The sequence below is a fragment of the Aptenodytes patagonicus genome, chromosome W (assembly GCF_965638725.1).
Source record: "Aptenodytes patagonicus chromosome W, bAptPat1.pri.cur, whole genome shotgun sequence".
Taxonomy (NCBI): Eukaryota; Metazoa; Chordata; class Aves; order Sphenisciformes; family Spheniscidae; genus Aptenodytes; species Aptenodytes patagonicus.
The window spans coordinates 27,657,283-27,681,384 of record NC_134981.1 but is presented as its reverse complement, the minus strand read 5'-3'; the positions used below and the strand labels follow the sequence as shown (position 1 = coordinate 27,681,384).

General features: G+C 44.6%; 1 pseudogene; it reads left to right on the top strand.

Moving 5' to 3' along the window:
• The first annotated feature begins 808 nt into the window (after positions 1-808).
• On the top strand, positions 809-23,679 carry LOC143172214 (membrane-associated transporter protein-like; annotated as a pseudogene).
• Positions 23,680-24,102: the final 423 nt, after the last annotated feature.

The following is a 24,102-nucleotide window of genomic DNA, read 5'->3' as shown; positions in this document are numbered from 1 at the left end:
CGGATTGTGTTGGAGAACAATAAACATTGTCAAATGTTATCTACAATGCACCTAAGTTTTAACCCCAAAATCACTGAAGTCAATTTAAGAACTCATGTTAACTTCAGCATAGGTTGGATCAGCTGCCTCACTCAGGTGGCTAACCTGAAAGGTACAGTTTTGGTATGTCACTACAGATTTCTTTTAAGGCCTTCTGTTGGCAGGTAAGACTGTTTCAAAAAAACCCTAAGTGATCCTGATATCCTTTGTTTTTCAGAAACCAAGAAAATAATCAGTTGTATTGAGGGTGGCACACAGCAGATGCAAAAACATATTCACCAGTTGCTGTTTGACAGACTTCTGTCAAGCTTTTTATCTGCCACTAATACTCTAGGGTAATAGGTAGGTTCACTTACTTATCTTCATGAAGTGCATTGAAATTCTTTTCTGGATATATATTATAGATTTTTCCCCCCTGTTTGATCAACAGGAAATCGGCACTCTGTCTGATGCTCATGTTGTTTGCTGAACGGAAAGATGAGGGCTCTAGATTCTTGGTATGACTTGTTTTACAGCACCAAGAGGAATAGCTTTGTGTCAGGCTAATCCTGCACCTCACCCATGTGATGTATGTTCCCATTATATGTGTGGTTCGTGCTTAAACAGTAATTCTTCAGTTGTGGATAGTTGGGAGCTTTGCAGACGCTCAAGAGCGCAGATCTGCTAATGTTAACACACACTTCCCGACCCCCTTCCTTTCATAACTTGTGATCACAGAGCCATGAAAGTATGAGTCCCTCCCCCAGCACAGACCGATCCCACCCAGCATATGATCTGGGCTCCATGTCAGCCAGAGCAGGCAGCACCAACTTGCTGGAGCGCTGCGCATAGCCAGAGTGATGACCTTAATGAGAGTTTCCACGGGGCTCTTCCACCCCCTTCTGAGGTGGCCAAGGCCGACATGGACAGCACCAGAGGGAAGGAGGAGGCTGTGCTGCAATCTGTGACGAGGACTGGAGCAGTGGTGCCAAGGAAGCAAGCAGTGGGAAGGCTGGTCATGCACAGCATGGCGATGTTTGGCTGGGAGTTCTGCTATGCTGTGGAGGCTGCCTTTGTCACGCCGGTGCTGCTCAGTGTAGGGCTGCCCAAGAACCTCTACAGCCTGGTGTGGCTCATCAACCCTATCCTGGGCTTCATGCTGCAGCCGATGGTAGGTTCAGCCAGTGATCACTGCACCTGTAGCTGGGGCAGGAGGTGACCTTACATTCTGGGTCTGGGCATCTGTACTGGTTTCGGCAGGGATAGAGTTAATTTCCTTCCTAGTAGCTGGTACAGTGCTGTGGTTTGGATTTAGGAGGAGAACAAAGTTGATAACACACTGATGTTTTAGTTGTTGCTAGGTAATGCTTACACTAGCCAAGGACTTTTCAGCTTCCCATGCTCTACCGACTGAGAAGGCTGGAGGTGCACAAGAAGCTGGGAGGGGGCACAGCCAAACTGGCCAAAGGGACATTCCATACCATGTGACGTCATGCTCAGTACATAAACTGGGGAAAGCTGGCCGGTGGGGGCCGCTGCTCGGGGACTGTCTGGGCATCGGTCGGCGGGTGGTGAGCAATTGCACTGTGCATCACTTGCTTTGTGTATTATTATTATTATTATTGTTGTTATTATTATTGCATTATTATTATTATTGCTATTATAATTTTATTTCAATTGTTAAACTGTTTTTATCTCAACCCACGAGTTTTTCTCACTTCTACTCTTCCAATTCTCTCCCCCATCCCACCAGGATTGAAGGAGCTGAGGAACACTGCAATCTTTATATATGTTCAATCCTAACACTGCATGTTACGTACCCTGTACGGTGTTCTGTAATTTGTGCATGTGATTACATATGTTGTATGTTGGTGTGGTTGCCTGATAAATTCACACAAGTAAAGCACTGCCTAGGCCCAGAGAAGCTTTTAAGAACTAAAATCTACCTTGTTAAGTTAAATGATTGATATTGTTTATGTGATGTAATACACATCCAAAATGAATATTTATTAATCCCTATTTTAGATGGATTGGCATTCAAAATATGTATCTTTAATTATTGCAGCGCTGGCTTGACTTGGGAATGTGTTATGCTGGTGAATAATAGAAATCAGCAACTCCTTGGAAACCGTGTTGCACCTGGAACGTGCAAAATCAAATAGGAGTGACATCTCTAGATACTGTTATATTTCAGCTTGAGATGTAAATTCTCAAAGTCTTGGTGGAAAGTTGTTACTGTCATTATGACTTGGCAGTGGGGGGAGGTGTGTGTTTTTATGGATTGGTTTATTTTCTCTTCCTGGATATCATTGGTGTTGTATATACTTGTATTCATTTGCCCAAAAAGAGATGTTATAGTTAACTCTTGATTATCTAAAACAATGGAAGGGTGGGACAAATAGAATAAAACAAAAAAGTACTACAAAATGCATGTGTGTGAGGCTACCAGAGCATGCCATGGAAGTGCAAAGGAGTAGATTAAGGCTAGTGATGCTATTGATTGTGGAACTTGGAGTACCCTGAGCTTGTGCTGACTCAAGGCAGTAAGTCAACCTAGCACAGCTCAGCGCTACACAGACTCAGTTATCCTGCTTCTCTGTTGTGATTCTGGTATCACTGCTCTCTCTTGCATAACTAAGCATTGTTTAGATTTGGAGGTATCAGGAAAGATAAAGTGTGGTTTTGCAGAACATGGCACTGTTGCTGTCAGAATGAGGGTTTTTTTCTTTTTGTAGCTTTCATCGGTGAGAGAGACAAGCAGCGGATGTGGGCAATAGTCATTACCATGCTGGGAGTAGTGCTTTTTGATTTTGCAGCTGATTTTATTGATGGCCCCATCAAAGCATATTTATTTGATGTCTGCTCTCATCAGGATAAAGAGAAGGGTCTGCATTACCACACCCTCTTTACAGGTACTCAGATCCCTTCTTTTCCTTCTTGCCTCTCGAGGGAGGGGAAGGCAATTGCATGGATTTTATTCTCACTGTATTTCTAAACTTGAATGAACTGATCATCTGATCCCACGCTTCAGTCACAAGTATTTGTTGCTGGGTTTTCACTGCTCCAGAGAACAGCAACTTTGTGATTGCTGCTACAAGAATTCTGCTGCAGAAGGCTGCAGGCGTAAACATTTACAGCAACATAACCATGGTTTAAGTAAGAGCAATTAATTATTTTTTAAAAAGTGAAGTAGTGTTTATTCAGCTTGTTCTGATTTTTTTCAAGTTTTTGGTGAAGCAAAAATTAAGGGATGTAACTTGTTTCCTTGCCATAGCACATAAAAATAAATAACATTTTTGACTCAGCATGCGACATCGCTGATTTCCATTCTTCAGCAGTGCTCCAATATGTGCTGCCTTCCTGTATAGAAATAGGGGTTCTGTGTAAAATTCAGAGCTTCACAACTTCTGCAAAAGACCAAGGGGTTCAGTCCAGGCTCTTGCTTCGTTTGATTGCATTTATACATGTTTGAAATGTTGCTGAGTTACAGAAGGAAGGAGCAAAGCCTTCTGTACTATGTGAGCCCTGTGTTGAGAAAATGCACAGGGAAGATGCATAAGGCTATGTATCTGTAATGTGAATCAGGAGGAGCTTCCAGCCATGTCTGAGAGCAGTCACTGTGGAAGGACTAGGCAAAAAGCAGACTAGATGAGAAGTCATGCAATCTGTATTGATGCAGATTTTTGTGGTTACTGAGCCAAACCAAGGGCAGAGGCACGTAGATTCAGTGGCAGTTACTCTAGTTGAGAGGGAGGTGTATTGACAACAGGCAGATTTTGGACATACAAAGTAGCTGTGTCCAGGAACCTGGACACAGATTATAAGGGAACCTTAAAACCACATGGGAATGAAATCAGTATTATCCATTAGAAACTGACAGATAAAATTTTTAACAATCACTTGTTTGGCCAGAGAGAACAGTGAGTCACTATGTATATTCCTGCCTTCAGCAGAACTCTAGTTACAATTTTTCCTTGGATGATACTAAAAAGGCTTGATTTCCAAATTTGGAGCTACAGATTTAGCCAATTCATTTGTGTACCGAGCTGTGAAAAGGGATGTGGGACAAATCACATCAAATAAGACTGGAACAGATTTCTCTGCATTATTTGCTCCAGCACCTTGTGCCCTCTATAGCAAGATCATCGGTATCTTAACCCTTCCTGACGGGTAATTACCTAGCCTGTTCTTGAAATCCTCCCTTGATAGAGCTTCTGCAGCACTCCCAAGGCAGTCTGTTCCAGCACATCACTGGCCTTGTTAGACAGTTTTCCCTAAAATCTAATCTTAATATCCATTCCCTACAATTTACATTTATTGTTTCTTGTTCTATCCCTATTAGACAGAGAGAGCACTCTTCCATTCCCATTTCTTTTCTTGCTTCTGTTTTAGATATTGATTTATTTTGTTTCTCCTTTTTAGTTCCTTCTTTTTATACTACATATCTCCAAGATTTTGCTATCCAATTTGTTTTCAGCATTTTAAGGTTTGAACATGAAACTCGATAGCTTTGCAGTTACAAAACTTATGACCACTGAGACAAGTAGAAGAAAGAGTGCACATATCCAACACGCAACACTCAGTCTGTACATTCCAATATCATGATTACTTTTTGTCAAAACAGTATGCAAAAATGACCTCAAACATCAAACATTCACTGCTGTGCAAGGTGTAGGTTTTCTTCAAAAAGATATTAACAGCTTAATTGTTTTTCATGAGAACAAGCAAGGATACAGTCCTCTGTAAAATTCAGTAGGACACAATGAAGGAGAGCCACAATCAGACCCAAGAGGGAAAAAAGTACAGAAAGCCCAGAATGAAATAAAAATCACGTGTTTTTTAGGTGAAGCAAATGTAGGTCCTGTTACCTCTTGCTTTTTGTTAAACAGAATGGTTCTGCCATACATTGTCTTCAGTTCTCCTAAGCAGAAGAGCAGAAATACTTCCAAGTCCTTCAAATGCTTCCATCCTGCTTGACTCCCATGTCCTGCCAAACCACCTGGTTAACAAGGTGTAGGACTGTACAAAGCTGCTTCCCCTACCAGAGCTCTGTACTGTATGTAATAGTGTGCACTTTCTTGTGCTTCTGAAACTGTGTGCACTAACAACAAAAGAAGAAATTGCAAAAAAATCAGACTGAACTCTGGTTTTATTAACTTCAAGACAAAAGATAGCATTCTCATTTTACGTTTTAGTCTAACTTTTCTGAGAAAATCAGTAAAAACAATTACACATTTGTATTTGATCCTTTTTGTTTTCTGAGTGGTAAGGTACTTGGATTTTGATAACTACAAAGCAATGGTTTTGGTTTTATTTCCTTTTTTTAAAATTTTACATGGAGACAGTATTTCTGTTTAGATTCAGCTATATAAAATACATTTTACAAAGTCTAAACTATAGATAGTCTCGATATAATAAAAAATTATGTTTGTTTGTTCTGTGAAGTTTTAAAAAAACCATAAATTTCAGTAAAGTTTTATTTTGTATTACTCACTGTTTCAGAGAAAAGAAAGCCTCAATGAAACATTTCTGAATCACACAGAATATTTGCTGGAAAAGAAATGGAGGTCCATGTTGCTACATGTTCAGGCATTTTTTGGAGAGCTCTGTCCACCAGAGCTGAGGAGATGTTTCAAGAGATGTTTTGGTAACTGCTCATGTATGTGATTAGCTCAGTGTTCCAATTTCTTGTGATTCTTACCACATGTACTAATATCTGAAGAGTGATTATTCATTCATTTCTAGAGGGGATCACATGTTGAGGGTATTGTGTACTGTTTATTTATTTTATCGATGCCAGTAAATCTTTATTCTCCTTTCCCCCCCGCCTCCCCATAGGCTTGGGAGGAGCCCTGGGTTACCTGACAGGTGCTATGGATCGGGGTCAAACTGTACTAGGATATTCCTTGGCATCAGAATTCCAGGTGATTTTCTTCTTCACAGCCTTGGTTTTCCTAATCTGCCTTACCATACATCTACGCAGTATTACTGAAGTCCCACTCAGATATGACAATGAAGAGACAAAGTTCTTGTTGGAAGTAACTGAATTGTATAAGTATACCTCCACAGAGGAAATCAAGAATGGTTACTTAAAATCAACATGTACTGAAATAAAGGCTGCAACTAAACCAGGGAAATGCGCTGTTACGTCACGTACAGAGGTAAGTGCACAGATGATTTTGTAATCCATATTGTTCCATCCTTGGAGACCATCAACAGCCCTTTAATTAGCTAATGCTGACTATTTGAAATGGAGCCCTTTCACACACACAGAAAAAGAATACTCCACCAGGATACAGGGTCAGTAGAAAGCCTGCTTTCTTTTCTCTTTTGTTATATGTAGAGTATTTCCAGCAAGAGGGACGAGACAGACTAGTCCTGATGATTTGAACAATTGGCAGGGATGAGGGAGAACCAGATTCAGGTTTCTGCTCTGTGTCAGTCTCTTGATATCCTCCTCATGTGAATTTTGTCAAGAGGGTATACTTTGTCCTTTAGTCCTGATGGAATTTACATCACATTGTGGATAAGGACTACAGACCATTAATCTTTGATATAAATCTGTAACTCCCATTGAAGTCCACACACTTACATACATAGTACATATGAAGTGTATGTTTCCCTAGTCTAATAAACATTCCATTTATGCTGCTGCTCAACATTTCATTGAGGATTTTTTGACAGTACTGATTTGTTTAAAATTGCTACTTATACAACAATGCTACCTCACTTCCGGAGTTTTAGTTTTATTTTGAAGTGATGGTATAGCTGCATCTTTGACAGAACTTTTAGGTGGGAGGGAACAGTGAGTACTTGCAAATCATCACTGGTATTTTGTTTCTGCTGCATTTTTACGAGAGTTTGCTTTAATCTAAGGTAACTAGGAAAAGGTGAATCTACCTGAAAAATATCTGGAGAGCACATTTCTAGAACAGTCTTAGGAACTGTGATGGGTTGACCTCGGCTGGCCGCCAGATGCCCACCAAGCTGCTCTATCACTCCCCGTCCTCAGCTGGACAGGGGAGGGAAAATATAATGAAAGGCTTGTGGGTTGAGATAAGGACAGGGAGATCACTCAGCAATTACCATCATGGGCAAAACAGACTTGACTCAGGGAAATTAATTTAATTTATTACCAATCAAAAGTCAGAGTAGGGTAATGAGAAATAAGAACAAATCTTAAAACATCTTCCCCCCACCCCTCCATTCTTCCCGGGCTCAACTTCACTCCCAAATTCTCTACCTCCTCCCCCTGAGCGGCACAGGGGGACGGGGAATGGAGGTTGCAGTCAGTTCATCACATGTTGTCTCTGCCGCTCCTTCCTCCTCACACTCTTCCCCTGCTCCAGCGTGGGGTCCCACCCATGGGCAACAGTCCTCCATGAACTTCTCCAACATGAGTCCTTCCCACGGGCTGCAGTTCTTCTCGAACTGCTCCAGCGTGGGTCCCTTCCATGGGGTGCAGTCCCTCAGGAACGGACTGCTCAAGCATGGGTCCCCCACAGGGTCACAGGTCCTGCCAGAAGACCTGCTCCAGCGTGGGCTCCTCTCCATGGGGCCACAGGTCCTGCCAGGAGCCTGCTCCAGCACAGGCTCTCCATGGGGTCACAGCCTCCTTCGGGACGCATCCACCTGCTCCGGTGTGAGGTCCTCCATAGGCTGCAGGTGGATATCTGCTCCACTGTGGACCTCCATGGGCTGCAGGGGGACGACCTGCCTCACCATGGTCTTCACCACGGGCTGCAGGGGAATCTCTGCTCTGGCGCCTGGAGCACCTCCTCCCCCTCCTCCTTCGCTGACCTTGGTGTCTGCAGGGTTGTTTCTCTCACATATTCTCACTCCTTTCTCCCGGCTGCTGTTGTGCAGCAGTGTTTTCCCCTTCTTAAATATGTTATCACAGAGGCGCTCCCACCGTTGCTGATTGGCTCAGCCTTGGCCAGCGGCAGGTCCATCTTGGAGCCAGCTAGCATTGGCTCTATTGGACATGGGGGAAGCTTCTGGCATCTTCTCACAGAAGCCACCCCTGTAGCCCCCCCCCCCCCCCCCGCTACCAAAACCTTGGATGCAAACCCAATACAGGAACAGATAATTTTTACTGTTTTATTGATGACTTTTAGTGCTAGGAATCCTCACTGCACTCTCATGGTATCCTAGGTAAGCAAAGGCTAATATATATGTTTGGCTCCTAGTATAACAATAAGTAATGAAACAGTTGCCTGTTGTTTTAATTTCACTTCTGATCCCTTGGTGTTATGTATGTCTATCCCTGATACATCTTGATAAATCAGGTAAAAAATACTGAGAATGTGCAGATGGTTATAAGTTAGAAACCTAAACTCATGTTTAAGCTACAAATAAAAGGGATTTATTATTTTTTACTTTTTATCGTTTGTATTATCATAGCACTTGGTATTCCTAACACAAAGAAGAATATTATTACACCAGATACTACACAAAGGTAGAATAAAAGATGAACACTGCCTGATGATAATGCCAGACAAACACAGAGAGAGACAGACAGCAAAGCAACAGTTTGTTGGGAAAATATGGCTAGCACACTGTGATGCTGTCCCTGTTTCCCCACCGTAGGCCAACTTGAGCAGCCAGCATCCTTTACCAGCACTGTTCACTCTGAGCATCCTCCAAATTGTCAGAGATGCTGAGTGTCATTGACTGCTTGGCCGATGTGGGCTCTAAAGAAAAGAAGGTAAATGAAGAAGAGAGAGCAAATGCAGTGAAAGCAAGGGAAACAGACTATGGATTGGGGTAGCCTCTACCTTGGCAAGAACTAATTCCACTGAATCGGTAACATCTGACACCCAAGGTAAAGCTCTGGCATCCACTGTAGGCCAGCTTGTGCCGTTGCCCTCCTTTCCACATTTTTAGCTGGACAGCTTGTCAGAGGTTCACAGTGCTTTGATCTGTCTCATGTTTCTTTGGTGTGCCTGGGCATGTATAAATTCTAGACACTCACTGCCTTAATGGTCTGTCTCTTGTGGCACATGTTTTCTGAGTTCATTCGTTACTGTAATTGCTTCCTTGAAGAAATGGTTTGGCTTCCTGTTTTTCTGTGTCTCTTTTTTTGCTGCAGGCATCATGGCCCTATATCTTCTAAATTAAGGATTGTGCTCTTACATGCTAATAGCTTCCATGATTATTAATGAAATTTGACCTGTTACAGTATGAACAGACATTCAAAGTGATTCGTCTTTTGTTCTTTAGTTTGGTGCCAAATTACTCAGGATCTACTGCCATAAAACCTAAATCATATTGATTCCTCTGTATCCTTATGAATCATCTTAGGCCTTGATTTGTAGTGATTTTATAGGGAAAAGGATTGGGTATTGTGCGCTTTTGAAGGATAAGCCACTTAGAGCCAAACTTCAGCACTTCATTTAAATTAGCGTGGGGTTTGTGTGTTGGTGTGTATTGAATGTGTGCATTAGACATTTCAGTTTCCATTTCCACTCTCTAAAATATCTAAATAGAAAGCAAGCATTTCTATCTAGATGTCAAATTATCATTTGTAATTACATGAGTGTCCTTTGTAGTTCCCTGACCTTATGTTAATACTTTGCTTGGAAAGGCTGTTTTAAAGAACCGTGTGGAATAGTTGAACAAATTATATAAGCCGAGTCAAACGATAGTAATTATCCTTGAAATAACACTAATGAGTCAATGTGGGATTTTTTTTGTTGTTTTTTATAACTGTAGAAGAATAGAAAGCTTACTCTGTTTAAAAGAGACAGTGATGCCAAGAGAAATTCCAAGGGATTTGGATAACATGCAGTTCAAGATGAAAGTCAGCAACTTGAATTTTGGCATTCCTATGAGGATTAAAAACCTCCCACTGGAGCAAAGTATTTTCCAACTTTATACGTGGTGATTATTCATAGAGTAGCTTGCAGCAGAACCTAGTTCAAAGGAAAGCAGAATTGTGAAAAGTAAGTAGAACACTGAAGGAAGGAAAAAATGTCATTAGCCTACAGCAAATTGAAGACAAAATTCAGCTTTCCAGTAATGAACATAACTTTTACAGTTCTTCCACATTTCATGACCATACAGCTTCCCTTACCATCTCTCCCAATGTTGTTGCCTCTAAACATCACTGGAGAAAATTGGAAGTGTATCATCATGCACAGATAAAATAATATTTTTGGTTTTCTTTAAAAGCAAAGAACCATGCAGGAGCTTTAAAGCAGTAAGAATTGTATATTGCAAATGCCTGACATCAAGCACACCTACAGTACTAAAAAAAAATTCAAGTGATACAAGTGATCTGATGAATGTGACTGGAAAAGAAACTGAGAGATTTTTTGGGCACAGGGCACAGACAAGGACGAGGGAGATAAGGTGGGGCATTGAAGGTGGTGAGAAATTTTGTTTTTCCCCATCAGTGAGATCTGTTAACCAGTACCAATGTTTTTATTTTGAAATGAGTTATTTCTCCCATTGGATGAGGTGTTCAGGTGCTAGAGCTCGCATTCTCTGGGCGCTAGGATTTTGGGTGTTGCTGCATCTCCTGTGATGTATCACAGTCTCTCCCTGCTTCATGGGGAGGAAGACAGTACATAGTGGAAATCTCATGGTAATGATACACCAGAAAAGGTGAAGTTTTCTAGGGAACTTAGCACATAGAAGGGAATGGGAATGAGGTCTCAGAACTGCAGTATTCCACAACTGCTACATTTTAATTATCAGGAAGTATTTTGGGTTTCATTTTTTCTGTCAGCTTTAAATTTCCAATGGAAAGCTGATTGTCTCCATAAAGAAATTATTTTTGTTTCTGGTTTTGGTTGTTTGGTGGGTTTTTTTGGAAACTCCACTGAATCTGTTTTGGCAGAAAATTTTCACTTGGTTCTACAAGTAAATAATAATCCTGCTGATTGTAACAGCAAGAAATGTTACATCCTTGCTGATGTACCCCAGCTCTCCCAGAGTCTCTGAGAATCTTTCAGATGACTTTATTAGGCAATGGCTCTACAAATCAAATAGAAAAGGACGTTCAGTACCAAATCAACCCTTCCTAGCAAAAACAAATAAAAATCTTTGGAAGTTTAGCAATTAAAAGATGCTAAGGCCTTCTCCATTTGCTGTCAGCTATTTTATTAGCCTTCAGGGCAATAATACAATATTATTGTTAAATACTTGCTTTTAGGATCAAAGGCGGATGACCCTTAAATCACTCTTGAAGACACTTTTAAGCATGCCATCCCGCTATCGCTATCTGTGTGTGTCGTGGTTTAACTTCAGTCGGCAACTAAGCACCACGCAGCCGCTCAATCACTCCCCCCCGACCCCCGGTGGGATGGGGGAGAGAATTGGAAGAGCACAAGTTAGAAAAACTCGTGGGTTGAGATAAAAACAGTTTAATAATTGAAATAAAATGATAATAATAATAATATGATAATAATAATAATAATACACAAAGCAAGTGATGCACAGTACAATTGCTCACCACCCGCCGACCGATGCCCAGCCAGTCCCCGAGCAGCGGCCCCCCCGGCCAGCTTTCCCCAGTTTATGTACTGAGCATGACGTCACATGGTATGGAATGTCCCTTTGGCCAGTTTGGCTGTGCCCCCTCCCAGCTTCTTGTGCACCTCCAGCCTTCTCAGTCGGTAGAACATGGGAAGCTGAAAAGTCCTTGGCTAGTGTAAGCATTACCTAGCAACAACTAAAACATCGGTGCGTTATCAACTTTGTTCTCATCCTAAATCCAAAACACTGTACCAGCTACTAGAAAAGAAATTAACTCTATCCCTGCCGAAACCAGGACAATATCCACCCCTTATTCTATACCATCTGCGTCATGCTCAAGTCTCATATTTTCCAGTACATTTTCATTAATCACCACCCCTTTATATATATATATATATATATATATATATACACACACACAGAGATATCATTCCCTTCGTCTGTGGGCCATCACTCTAAAATATTCGGTGAATTCATTTAGTCCATGACTTCGGGCTCCATCTGTCATAATAATCTTTCAGGGCAGGAAAAATGGAGATGGTATGTGGTGTTGGATTGTTTCATGTTGAAGTCAGTTCTGGTACCATCATCACTGTGCTTTGCTTGGTTTCACTGAAGTTATTCTTCATTAGTCTGGGTGATTCTTATTGTAATAACATTAGTATGGCATATAATATTATTAGTATATCTGTGTATTATTAGTATAACTATTATAACTATAATTAGTACTTAACATCACATAATTCAGGTCATTGGCTATTCTCACCCAAAATCAAATCCCCTTGAGGTACACATCGGACTTCCCCATCCTTCCGCATTATCCACCAAGTGCACCCAGGTCCTTGAGCAAAAGCAATCCCACGGATGGGTCTGCCTTTGCCCGAGGCAGGAATAACCCAGACTGTCTTCCCCAGCATATTTTTTATGTGCACTACAGGGACTTTATTCCCATCTACAGTACGTAAAAGTTCTGACTGGGCAGGGCCTGCTCGATTGGCAGATCCCCTAGTGTTGACTAACCAGGTGGCCTTTGCTAAATGCGTATCCCAATGTTTGAACGTCCCGCCACCCATTGCTCTCAGTGTAGTTTTAACAGTCCATTGTATCGTTCCATTTTCCCAGAGGCTGGTGCATGATAGGGGATGTGATACACCCACTCAATGCCATGCTCTTTGGCCCAGGTGTCTATGAGGTTGTTTCGGAAATGAGTCCCATTGTCTAACTCAATTCTTTCTGGGGTGCCATGTCGCCATAGGACTTGCTTTTCAAGGCCCAGGATAGTGTTCCGGGCAGTGGCATGGGGCACGGGATATGTTTCCAGCCATCCGGTGGTTGCCTCCACCATTGTAAGCACGTGGCGCTTGCCTTGGCGGGTTTGTGGGATTGTGATATAATCGATCTGCCAGGCCTCCCCACATTTATATTTCAACCATCGTCCTCCATACCAGAGGGGCTTTAACCGCTTGGCTTGTTTGATTGCAGCGCATGTTTCGCATTCATGGATAACCTGGGCTATAGTGTCCATGGTCAAGTCCACCCCTCGATCACGAGCCCATCTGTATGCTGCATCTCTTCCTTGGTGGCCTGAGGTGTCATGGGCCCACCGAGCTAGAAATAATTCACCCTTATGTTGCCAGTCCAGATCCACCTGAGTCACTTCAATCTTAGCAGCCTGATCCACCTGCTGGTTGTTTTGATGTTCTTCAGTGGCCTGACTCTTGGGTACGTGAGCATCTACGTGACGGACTTTTACAACCAGGTTCTCCACCCGGGCAGCAATATCTTGCCACAATGCGGCAGCCCAGATGGGTTTGCCTCTGCGCTGCCAGTTGCTCTGCTTCCATTGCTGCAACCACCCCCACAGGGCATTTGCCACCATCCATGAGTCAGTATAGAGATAGAGCACTGGCCACTTTTCTCGGTCAGCAATGTCTAAAGCCAGCTGGATGGCCTTTACTTCTGCAAATTGGCTCGATTCACCTTCTCCTTCAGCAGTTTCTACAACTTGTCGCATAGGACTCCATACAGCAGCTTTCCACCTCCGATGTTTTCCCACAAGACGACAGGACCCATCAGTGAACAGGGCATATTGCTTCTCATTTTCTGGGAGTTCATTATACATTGGGGCCTCCTCAGCATGCATCACCTCCTCCTCTGGCGATATTCCAAAATCTTTGCCCTCTGGCCAATCCCTGATCACTTCCAGGATCCCTGGGCGACTGGGGTTTCCTATTCGAGCCCGTTGTGTGATCAGTGCGACCCACTTACTCCATGTAGCATCAGTTGCATGATGTGTACAGGGGACCCTCCCTCTGAACATCCAGCCCAGCACCGGCAGTCGGGGTGCCAGGAGGAGCTGTGCTTCAGTGCCGATCACTTCCGAAGCAGCTCGAACCCCTTCATATGCTGCCAATATCTCTTTTTCAGTTGGAGTATAGCGGGCCTCGGATCCTCTGTATCCCCGACTCCAAAACCCTAGGGGTCGACCTCGAGTCTCCCCTGGTGCTTTCTGCCAGAGGCTCCAGGTAGGGCCATTCTCCCCGGCTGCGGTATAGAGCACATTTTTTACCTCTTGCCCTGCCCGGACTGGCCCCAGGGCTACTGCATGAACTATCTCCTCTTTAATTTGTTCAAAAGCTTGTCGTTGCTCAGGGCCCCATTTGAAATCGTTCTTCTTCCGGGTCACTTGATAGAGAGGGTTTACAATCAGACTGTAATTTGGAATGTGCATTCTCCAAAAACCCACGACGCCTAAGAAAGCTTGTGTTTCCTTTTTGCTAGTTGGTGGAGACATGGCTGTTATTTTGTTGATCACATCCATTGGGATCTGACGACGTCCATCTTGCCATTTTATTCCTAAAAACTGGATCTCCTGTGCAGGTCCCTTGACCTTATTTGTTTTATGGCAAAACCGGCCTTCAGCAGGATTTGGACTATTTCCTTCCCTTTTTCAAAAACTTCTCCTGCTGTGTTGCCCCACAGGATGATATCATCAATGTATTGCAGGTGTTCTGGAGCTCCACCCTGTTCTAGTGCAGTCTGGATCAGTCCATGGCAAATGGTAGGGCTGTGTTTCCACCCCTGGGGCAGTCGGTTCCAGGTGTACTGAACACCCCTCCAAGTGAAAGCAAACTGTGGCCTGCACTCCGCTGCCAAAGGGATTGAGAAAAACGCATTAGCAATATCAACTGTGGCATACCACTTGGCTGCCTTTGACTCCAGTTCGTATTGAAGTTCTAGCATGTCCGGCACAGCAGCACTCAGCGGTGGCGTGACTTCATTTAAGCCACGATAGTCTACTGTCAGTCTCCACTCTCCATTAGACTTCCGCACTGGCCATATGGGACTGTTAAAGGGTGAATGAGTCTTGCTGATCACTCCTTGGCTCTCCAGTCGACGAATCAGCTTATGGATGGGAATCAAGGAGTCTCGGTTGGTGCGATATTGCCGCCGGTGCACCGTGGTGGTAGCATTTGGCACCTGTTGGTCTTCGACCTTCAGCAACCCCACAACAGAGGGGTCCTCCGAAAGACCAGGCAAGGTGGACAGCTGTTTAATTTCCTCCATCTCCAAGGCAGCTATACCAAAAGCCCACCGGTACCCTTTTGGGTCCTTGAAATACCCTCTCCTGAGGTAGTCTATGCCAAGGATGCACGGAGCATCTGGGCCAGTCACAATGGGGTGCTTCTGCCACCCGTTCCAGTTAAACTCACTTCGGCTTCCAATACAGTTAGCTGTTGGGATCCCCCTGTCACCCCAGAAATACAGATGGGTTCTGCCCCTATATAGCTTGATGGCATTAGGGTACACTGTGCACCGGTGTCTACCAGAGCCTTATACTTCTGTGGGTCTGACGTGCCAGGCCACCGAATCCACACAGTCCAGTAAACCCGGTTGTCCCTTTCCTCCCCCTGGCTGGAGGCAGGGCCCCTTTAGTCCTCATCACAGTACTCATTTCTCATTTCTTGTACGTACGGGTCAGAAGTTTCTTCATTAAGATCAAGAGTAAGATCAGCCCTTCTACTCTCTCTGGGGAACTGCCCGCTGGAAACTGGAGCAGCAATTTTCCTGGAAGAACCTCTTTCTGTGATTGTTTTCCCTTGCAATTCGCGTACCCGTGCCCCTAGGGCTGCGGTAGGTTTCCCATCCCACTTCCTCATGTCCTCTCCGTGGTCACGCAGGTAAAACCATAGGGTGCCCCGTGGTGTGTACCCTTTATTTTCTCTCTCTTGAGGAAAAGAACGTTTACTTCTAATAGCCGAGATACTGGTCCGTACAGGTGAGGAGTAGGACCTATCCTCTCTGAGTTGCTGGATCTCCCGGGACAGTTTTTCGGACAGTTTCTCCACAGCCGAGACGATGGAGGAAGAAAGACTTTCCTCGTATTGCCGGAGTTGACTAGCCAATTCATCCACTGTTTGTTCCTCTCCATCTTTCCAGGTTATCACTGCCAATGAATTGGCGTATGACGATGGTGAGCTCCTTATAAACTTCCGCCACATGGGTCGTGTGCACTTGACTTCGTCTGGATCTTTGGATAGTTGTTTATTGTTCAGGTCATCATAAATCACCTCCAGCACAGCTAATTCTCTCAGAAACTGGATACCCTTCTCCATGGTGGTCCACTTGCTTGGGCGACATATGACATCTTCCTTAAAGGGATACCTTTCCTTCACGCTTGACAAGAGTCGCCTCCAAAGGCTGAGGATACGTGTCCCTTTTCCAATTGCTTTATCAATGCCCCCTTCCCTAGAAAGGGATCCCAGCTACTTGGCTTCCCTACCCTCTAATTCCAGGCTACTGGCCCCATTATCCCAGCATCGGAGCAGCCAGGTGACAATATGCTCACCTGGACGATGGCTGAAATCTTTTCGTATATCTCGCAGCTCACTCAGGGATAGAGATCGGGTGGTCACTGCCTCGTTTATGAGTTCTTCCTCTTCCTCCTCCCCAATCAGCGGCCGGCTCTCCTCCTCCCGTTCTCGTGATGGCCCTTCTCCAGGGTACTCGTACAGTTCTTCCTCCGGTTCCCTTTTAGAAGAAGCTTCTTCCTCCCTTACTAAACGAGCCGACTTCCGCTTCCAAAACTTCTTCTTGTGTACAGGGGCGACTGATACCGGCACAGGCTGGTTCTTTGGTTCAGCCACAGGGCCTGTTGCCGGGGTCTGAGTGACCGCAGTGCATGTCGCCGGGGTCTGAGTGGCCTCAGTGCATGTCGCTGGGGTCTGAGTGGCCGCAGTGCATGTCGCCGGGGTCTGAGTGGCTGCAGTGCATGTCGCCGGGATTGGAGTGGCCGCAGTGCATGTCGCTGGGGTCTGAGTGGCCGCAGTGCATGTCGCCGGGGTCTGAGTGGCTGCAGTGCATGTCGCCGGGATTGGAGTGGCCGCAGTGCATGTCGCCGGGGTTGGAGTGGCCGTAGTGCGTGTTGCCCGGATTTGAGTGGCCACAGGGCCTGTTGCCGGCGTCTGAGTGGCTGCACGGCCTGTCGCTGGGGTCGGAGTGGCCGCAGGGCGCGTTGCCCGGGTCTGAGTGGCCGCAGTGCGTGTCGTTTTACTGTCAGAGCCAGAGACCTTCCCTTCCCTTTGAGGGCACTGAATGGTGTTGAACAGGGCTCGGTAGGCATGGGCCAGGCCCCAGCACGTTGCAATGAGCTGCATCTCTCTGGAGTTGCCAGGGTGACAGCATACTTTTTCCAAATATTCTACTAACTTTTCAGGATTCTGCACTTGCTCAGGGGTGAAGTTCCAAAACACTGGGGGTGCCCATTGGCCTAGGTACTTGCCCATGCTATCCCACACACCCTGCCACTCATAATTATTCAGCCTTGGGGCAGATCTCTGGATGATATTCTTAAATTGCTTACCAACTTTAGACAAAACCGAAACAATATTCCCAAGAAGTATTAATAGAAGTATCTTAACTGCCCAAGGATGTTCAAAATACTGAAAAATTACTGTAATGAAGGAGGAAACATTATAGAAGAAGGTAGTGACCCTGCCATCCTGTATTTCCTCCGTAAAAAAATCTCTCAGAAAAGTTACTGCAATTGCTAGTTGTCTCCACGAAATGGTCTCCGTGGTACAGTAATGGCTTCATTGCGAAGTTTACATACCACACTAACGTCAAGGTCAATGTTCTAAAAACAAACCTCACAAGCGAGACATTACTATTCACTGCAGACCACAGCAAACTGCAAAACCCAACACCAATCTTTAACATGTACAGCAGGAAAAAGAGCGCGATGCAGATTATACAAATCAATATCGAGAACAGAGAAACCAACATTGTGACCCACAACTACTAACAGATATAAGTTCTTTAATACACTCCGGTTAACCTGTTATTATCTCAAACCCTTCGAGCCCCACGTTGGGCGCCAAAAAGGACTGTCGTGGTTTAACTTCAGTCGGCAACTAAGCACCACGCAGCCGCTCGCTCACTCCCCCTCCACCCGGTGGGATGGGGGAGAGAATTGGAAGAGCACAAGTTAGAAAAACTCGTGGGTTGAGATAAAAACAGTTTAATAATTGAAATAAAATGATAATAATAATAATATGATAATAATAATAATAATACACAAAGCAAGTGATGCACAGTACAATTGCTCACCACCCGCCGACCGATGCCCAGCCAGTCCCTGAGCAGCGGCCCCCCCGGCCAGCTTTCCCCAGTTTATGTACTGAGCATGACGTCACATGGTATGGAATGTCCCTTTGGCCAGTTTGGCTGTGCCCCCTCCCAGCTTCTTGTGCACCTTCAGCCTTCTCAGTCGGTAGAACATGGGAAGCTGAAAAGTCCTTGGCTAGTGTAAGCATTACCTAGCAACAACTAAAACATCGGTGTGTTATCAACTTTGTTCTCATCCTAAATCCAAAACACTGTACCAGCTACTAGAAAAGAAATTAACTCTATCCCTGCCAAAACCAGGACAGTGTGTGAGCCACCTCTTCTGATGGATGGCTTTCCTATCCAACATGCTCTTCTTCACGGATTTCATGGGACAGGTAGAAGCGTAAAATCCTCTCACTTCTCTGTCCTCGTAGCATCTCCTCCACCAAAAAGAAATGAGTGTTATAAACCTAAAGAAATGGCAGTGGTGGCAGAGCCAGTTGTATCTGGATGGCTGAACAAGAGTTTTGTAAAACAGCTAATTGATCTCAGGCCCTTGTTCTGAGGCAGAGTCTGCTGGGGGAAAAACTTTTAGTATTTGTAAGGTTATTTGTGTCTATTTAACTGTTTCAAATGAAGCTCTCGGAGCTGCTCCAAACACATCCATTCTCTGCTTCGGCTTCAGAGCCAATCCAACATGGGCAGGTTTCCTAACTAAAGTAATGCTGATGTTGCTTGGATGCAGCTGGCCTTATCCTGGTGCATGGGCACTGTCGGCACAAGGCCGTTCACCTGCACTGCAGCCTCTCTGGCCTCAGGCTCTGCAGCTCTTTGCACACAGTGAGCTACTTGGCAGCATGTAAAGCTGGGGGAAGAAGAAGGAAGGGGGGGACGTTCAGAGTTATGGTGTTTTGTCTTCCCAAGTGACCGTTATCGGTGATGGAGCCCTGCTTTCCTGGAGATGGCTGAACACCTGCCTGCCAATGGGAAGTAGTGAATGAATTCCTTGTTTTGCTTTACTTTTGTGCACGGCTTTTGCTTTACCTATTAAACTGTCTTTATCTCAGTGGGTGGTGAGCAATTGCATCATGCATCACTTGCTTTGTATATTCTTCTATTATTATTATTATTATTATTACTATTTTAATTTATTTCAATTATTAAACTGTTCTTATCTCAACCCACGAGTTTTCTCATTTTTACTCTTCCGATTCTCTCCACCATCCTACCAGGCGAGGGGAGAGTGAGCGAGCAGCTGTGTGGTGCTCAGTTGCCGACTGAGGTTAAACCACAACAGTCCTTTTTGGCGCCCAACGTGGGGCTCGAAGGGTTTGAGATAATAACAGATTAATTTATATCTGTTAACAGTTACAGGTCACAATATTGATTCATCTGTTCTCGATATTAGTTTATCTGATCTGCATCATGCTCTTTTTTTTGCTGTACATGTTAAAGATTGGTGTTGGGTTTTGCAGTTTGCTGTGGTCTGCAGTGATTAGTGATGTTTTGCCTGGGAGGTTTGTTATTAACACACTGGCCTTGAGCTTAATCTGGTATTTGAGCTTTGTACTGAAGCCATTACTGTACTTCGGGTACCACTTCATGGAGACAATTAGCAATTACAGTTCGTCCTCTGAGAGGTTTTTTACGGAGGAAATACAGAATGGCAGCGTCGCTACCTTCTTCTATGATGTTTCCTCCTTCATTACAGTAACTTTTCAGTATCTTGAACATCCCTGGGTAGTTCAGATACTTCTATTGGTATCTCTTGGGAATATTGTTTCGGTTTTGTCTAAAGTTAATAAGCAATTTAAGAATATCATCCAGAGATCTGCCCCAAGGCTGAATGGTTATGAGTGGCAGGGTGTGTGGGATAAGATGGGCAAGCACCTAGGCCAATGGGCACCCCCAGTGTTTTGGAACTTCACCCCTGAGCAAGTGCAGAATCCTGAAAAGTTAGTAGAATATTTGGACAAAGTATGCTGTCACCCTGGCAACTCCAGAGAGACACAGATCACTGCAACGTGCTGGGGCCTGGCCCATGCCTACCGAGCCCTGTTCAACACCATTCAGTACCCTCAAAGGGAAGAGAAGGTCTCTGGACCTGACAACAAAACAGGCACTGCAGCTACTCCAAACCCAGTGACAGGCACTGCGGCTACTTCAACCCTGGTGACAGGCCCTGCGGCCAGTCTAACCCCGGCAACAGGCACTGCGGCTGAACCAAAGAACCAACCTGTGCCAGTATCAGTCGCCCTTGTACACAAGAAGAAATCTTGGAAGCGGAAGTCGGCTCGTTTAGTAAGGGCGGAAGAAGCTTCTTCTAAGAGGGAGCCGGAGGAAGAAGTGGACGAGGCAGACTACCCTGGAGTAGGGCTATCACGAGAACAGGAGGAGGACAGCCGGCTGCTGATCGGGGAGGAAGAAGAGGAAGAACTCATAAACGAGGCAGTGACCACCCGATCCCTATCCCTGAGTGAGCTGCGAGATATACGAAAAGATTTCAGCCATCGTCCAGGCGAGCATATTGTCACCTGGCTGCTCCGATGCTGGGAGAATGGGGCCAGTAGCCTGGAATTAGAGGGTAAGGAAGCCAAGCAGCTGGGATCCCTTTCTAGGGAAGGGGGCATTGACAAAGCAATTGGAAAAGGGACACGAGTCCTCAGCCTTTGGAGGCGACTCTTGTCAAGCGTGAAGGAAAGGTATGCCTTCAAGGAAGATGTCATATGTCGCCCAGGCAAGTGGACCACCATGGAGAAGGGTATTCAGTTTCTGAGAGAATTAGCTGTGCTGGAGGTGATTTATGATGACCTGGACAACGAGCAGCTATCCAAAGATCCAGATGCAGTCAAGTGCATGCGACCCATGTGGCGGAAGTTTGTACGGAGCGTACCATCATCATATGCCAGCTCATTGGCAGTGATGACCTGGAAAGATGGAGAGGAACAAACGGTGGATGAATTGGCTGACCAACTCCGGCAATACGAAGAAAGTCTCTCTTCCTGAAGGAGAAAGGGAAGATGAAGGAGTGGAGGAAAGTGTCCCCGCCATCTCCCCCATAGATTGGTTCCCCAAGGAGAAAAGGTAAAAGGTGTCATTATTAATAGTTTCCAAAAAGTGGCTCCCGAGGTATGGAGATGACGACAGTGCTGAGTACAAATGCAGAAGTACAAAAACAAAAATTAGTCTCACGACCAAAAATTTTATCACATCATAAACCAGTAGTGTTACACAGTGCAGCAAAATTATATCCTTGATCCAGCTCCCAGAGGTGATAGACAGCACAACAGGGAACATATACAGCAAGTAAGGTGTTACATAACACAACTTTGAGAGCAAGCACGACAACTTTGAGAGTCAATTAATCAACATTGTGACCGGTGACTGTTAAAACAATATGATGAATGCTTATAACAAATTTGCCTTAATACACTCTGGTCAGATCTGTCGTTATCTCAACCCTTCATGCCCCACATTGGGCGCCAAAAAGGAGTGTTGTGGTTTAACCCAGCAGGCAGCTAAACACCACACAGCCGTTCACTCACTCCACCCCCCACCAGTGGGATGGAGGAGAGAATCAGAAAAAAAAAAAGAGTACAATTCGTGGGTTGAGATAAAGACAGTTTAATAGGACAGAAAAGGAAGGGAAAATAATAATGATAATAATAATAATAATAATGATGATAAAAGAATATACAAAATAAGTGATGCACAATGCAATTGCTCACCACCTGCCGACCAATGCCCAGCCATTCCCCGAGCAGCGGCCCCCCCGGCCAACTCCCCCCAGCTTTATATACTGAGCATGACGTCACATGGTATGGAATATCCCTTTGGCCAGTTTGGGGCAGCTGTCCTGGCTGTGCCCCCTCCTGGCTTCTTGTGCACCTCCAGCCTTCTCAGTCGGTAGAGCACGGGAAGCTGAAAAGTCCTTGACTAGTGTAAGCGCTACTTAGCAACAACTAAAACATCAGTGTGTTATCAACATTATTCTCATCCTAAATCCAAAACACAGCACTGTACCAGCTACTAGGAAGAAAATTTACTCTATCCCAGCCGAAACCAGGACAGCATTCTACCAAAATCATGTGCTGGTTTTTAAAATGCTGCCCTTTTAACTCCTGTTCTGTGCTGCTGTTCCCTAAGATCCAAATTCAGTTTTGTCTACTGGATTAGGAGGAGACTGTTTGTCTCCAGTACTTTTGAGTTTTGTGTGGTAACAGCTCAAAGGCAATATAGTAGTTCTTGTGAAAAGTAAAAAGCATCTTAATGGCCGCGAGATTTAGATACCAGAAGACAGCAGCGCTGCTAGCATACAGCATGGAAACCCCTTGTCTGTTACAATGCAACCTTCTCCATTCAACAGCCTATGCAAGAAGAACAACAAATATGTAAACTATCACATAGTTTCCCAACAAAACAGAATAGTTCCTTCCTGGAGGGAATTACAGAACAGCTGAAGTTGGAAGGGACCTCCAGAGATCATCTAGTCCAACCCCCCTGCTCCAGTAGGGCCACCTAGAGCAGGTTGCCCAGGGTCATGTCCAGTCCAGTTTGAATATTTCCAAGGATGGAGACTCCACAACCCCTCTGGTCAACCTGTTCCAGTGTTCAACCACCCTCACAGGGTGCTTATATATGAGATGCTTGTATATAATAAATAAAGCCTTTTGCTCTGCTATGTATATCATAGCAGATATACAGATAATCAGTAGTTGATAATGGTCTTCTGTAATGTAGAAGAATCCTAGTCTGGACATTTTTTTTCAGATTGTTTTTTCCCCCAGCAATAGAAGCATTACATTTAGATTTTAGTACTGAACTCCTTTATGTGCTTTGAGGCATAACTTCAGAGCACAGTGCTCCATTACAATGAATTATGATCTGTATGTGTGTGGGACATAGTATGACTCATCTTAACATCCCTTTGAGGCTCTCCTTCAACCATGAGAGTTGGAGCTAAATTATCCGTGACGGGGTGTCCTGTGCTATGAAATATCAGTTTGCCAGAGCTCAAATAGACCTGAACTTCAAGGAAACGGCTAATTTTTCTGATCAAGTTTCAATTCTTTCCTTGAGAGAAGGGTTAAAGGGAAAAATTGCAGGTGAGAGAAACAGGACAATTTGGGGGGAGCTTGGAAAACTCATTATCACTTGTAAAATCTCTGTTTGAATTCTTTAACCTTTCTGGGACAGGCAGAAAAAACAGAAAGGAAGCAGAGAGCTATTGGCCTGTCTTACTGCATCTGGGGTTTGTGACAGTACATTGGCTGAGAGCTGCAAGTTACCAGCCCTGTCTCATTTCACTGGGTTTTGTTTTGTGTTTATTTGCAGAGCCTGAAGCTGCAGGATGGAGAACAAGCTGGAGAGTACAAGCCGGGGAAGGGTATTGACTGTGCTGCTCTCACCTGTGTGGTCCAGCTGGCTCAGATCATTCTTGGCATGGGCCTGGGGCTCTTGGTTAGTGTTGCTGGCAGTGCGGTCACTGTGATTTCGGCATCTACGGTGGCACTGATTGGTTGCTGCTTTGTTGCTTTTTGTGTTCGATATGTGGAGGACTGTGTGAAGTGACTGGAAGAAATCTCCCCAGGGGAGCACTTTCTTTCTGGGTCAGTAGCTCTGGTGCTGTTGCCATGCTGATATTACTGGCACATCCTCCTCTCTTACCTCCTCGGAGTGGTTGCAATTCCAGAGCATTACTTATCCACGAAATGGAGACTTGATAAAACTGGTTGCCTAATGCCTCAGATTGAAAGCTTCTCTATTTTGACTGCTTTATTACTTCCTTCCTGCTGACCTCAGTATATTAACACACTATTACACATGGTGGCATGTATGCCCGTGGTATCTCAATGCCCTACATGAGGAGTCATTATGAAACTCCTCATTACCAATTTGTGGAAGTTAATAGATGAAGTATGTGATAAATTGAAGAAGTAATAAAAATGGACAGAGTTAGGATGAAAGTTGTTATTTATCTTGTTTTTCAAGTAT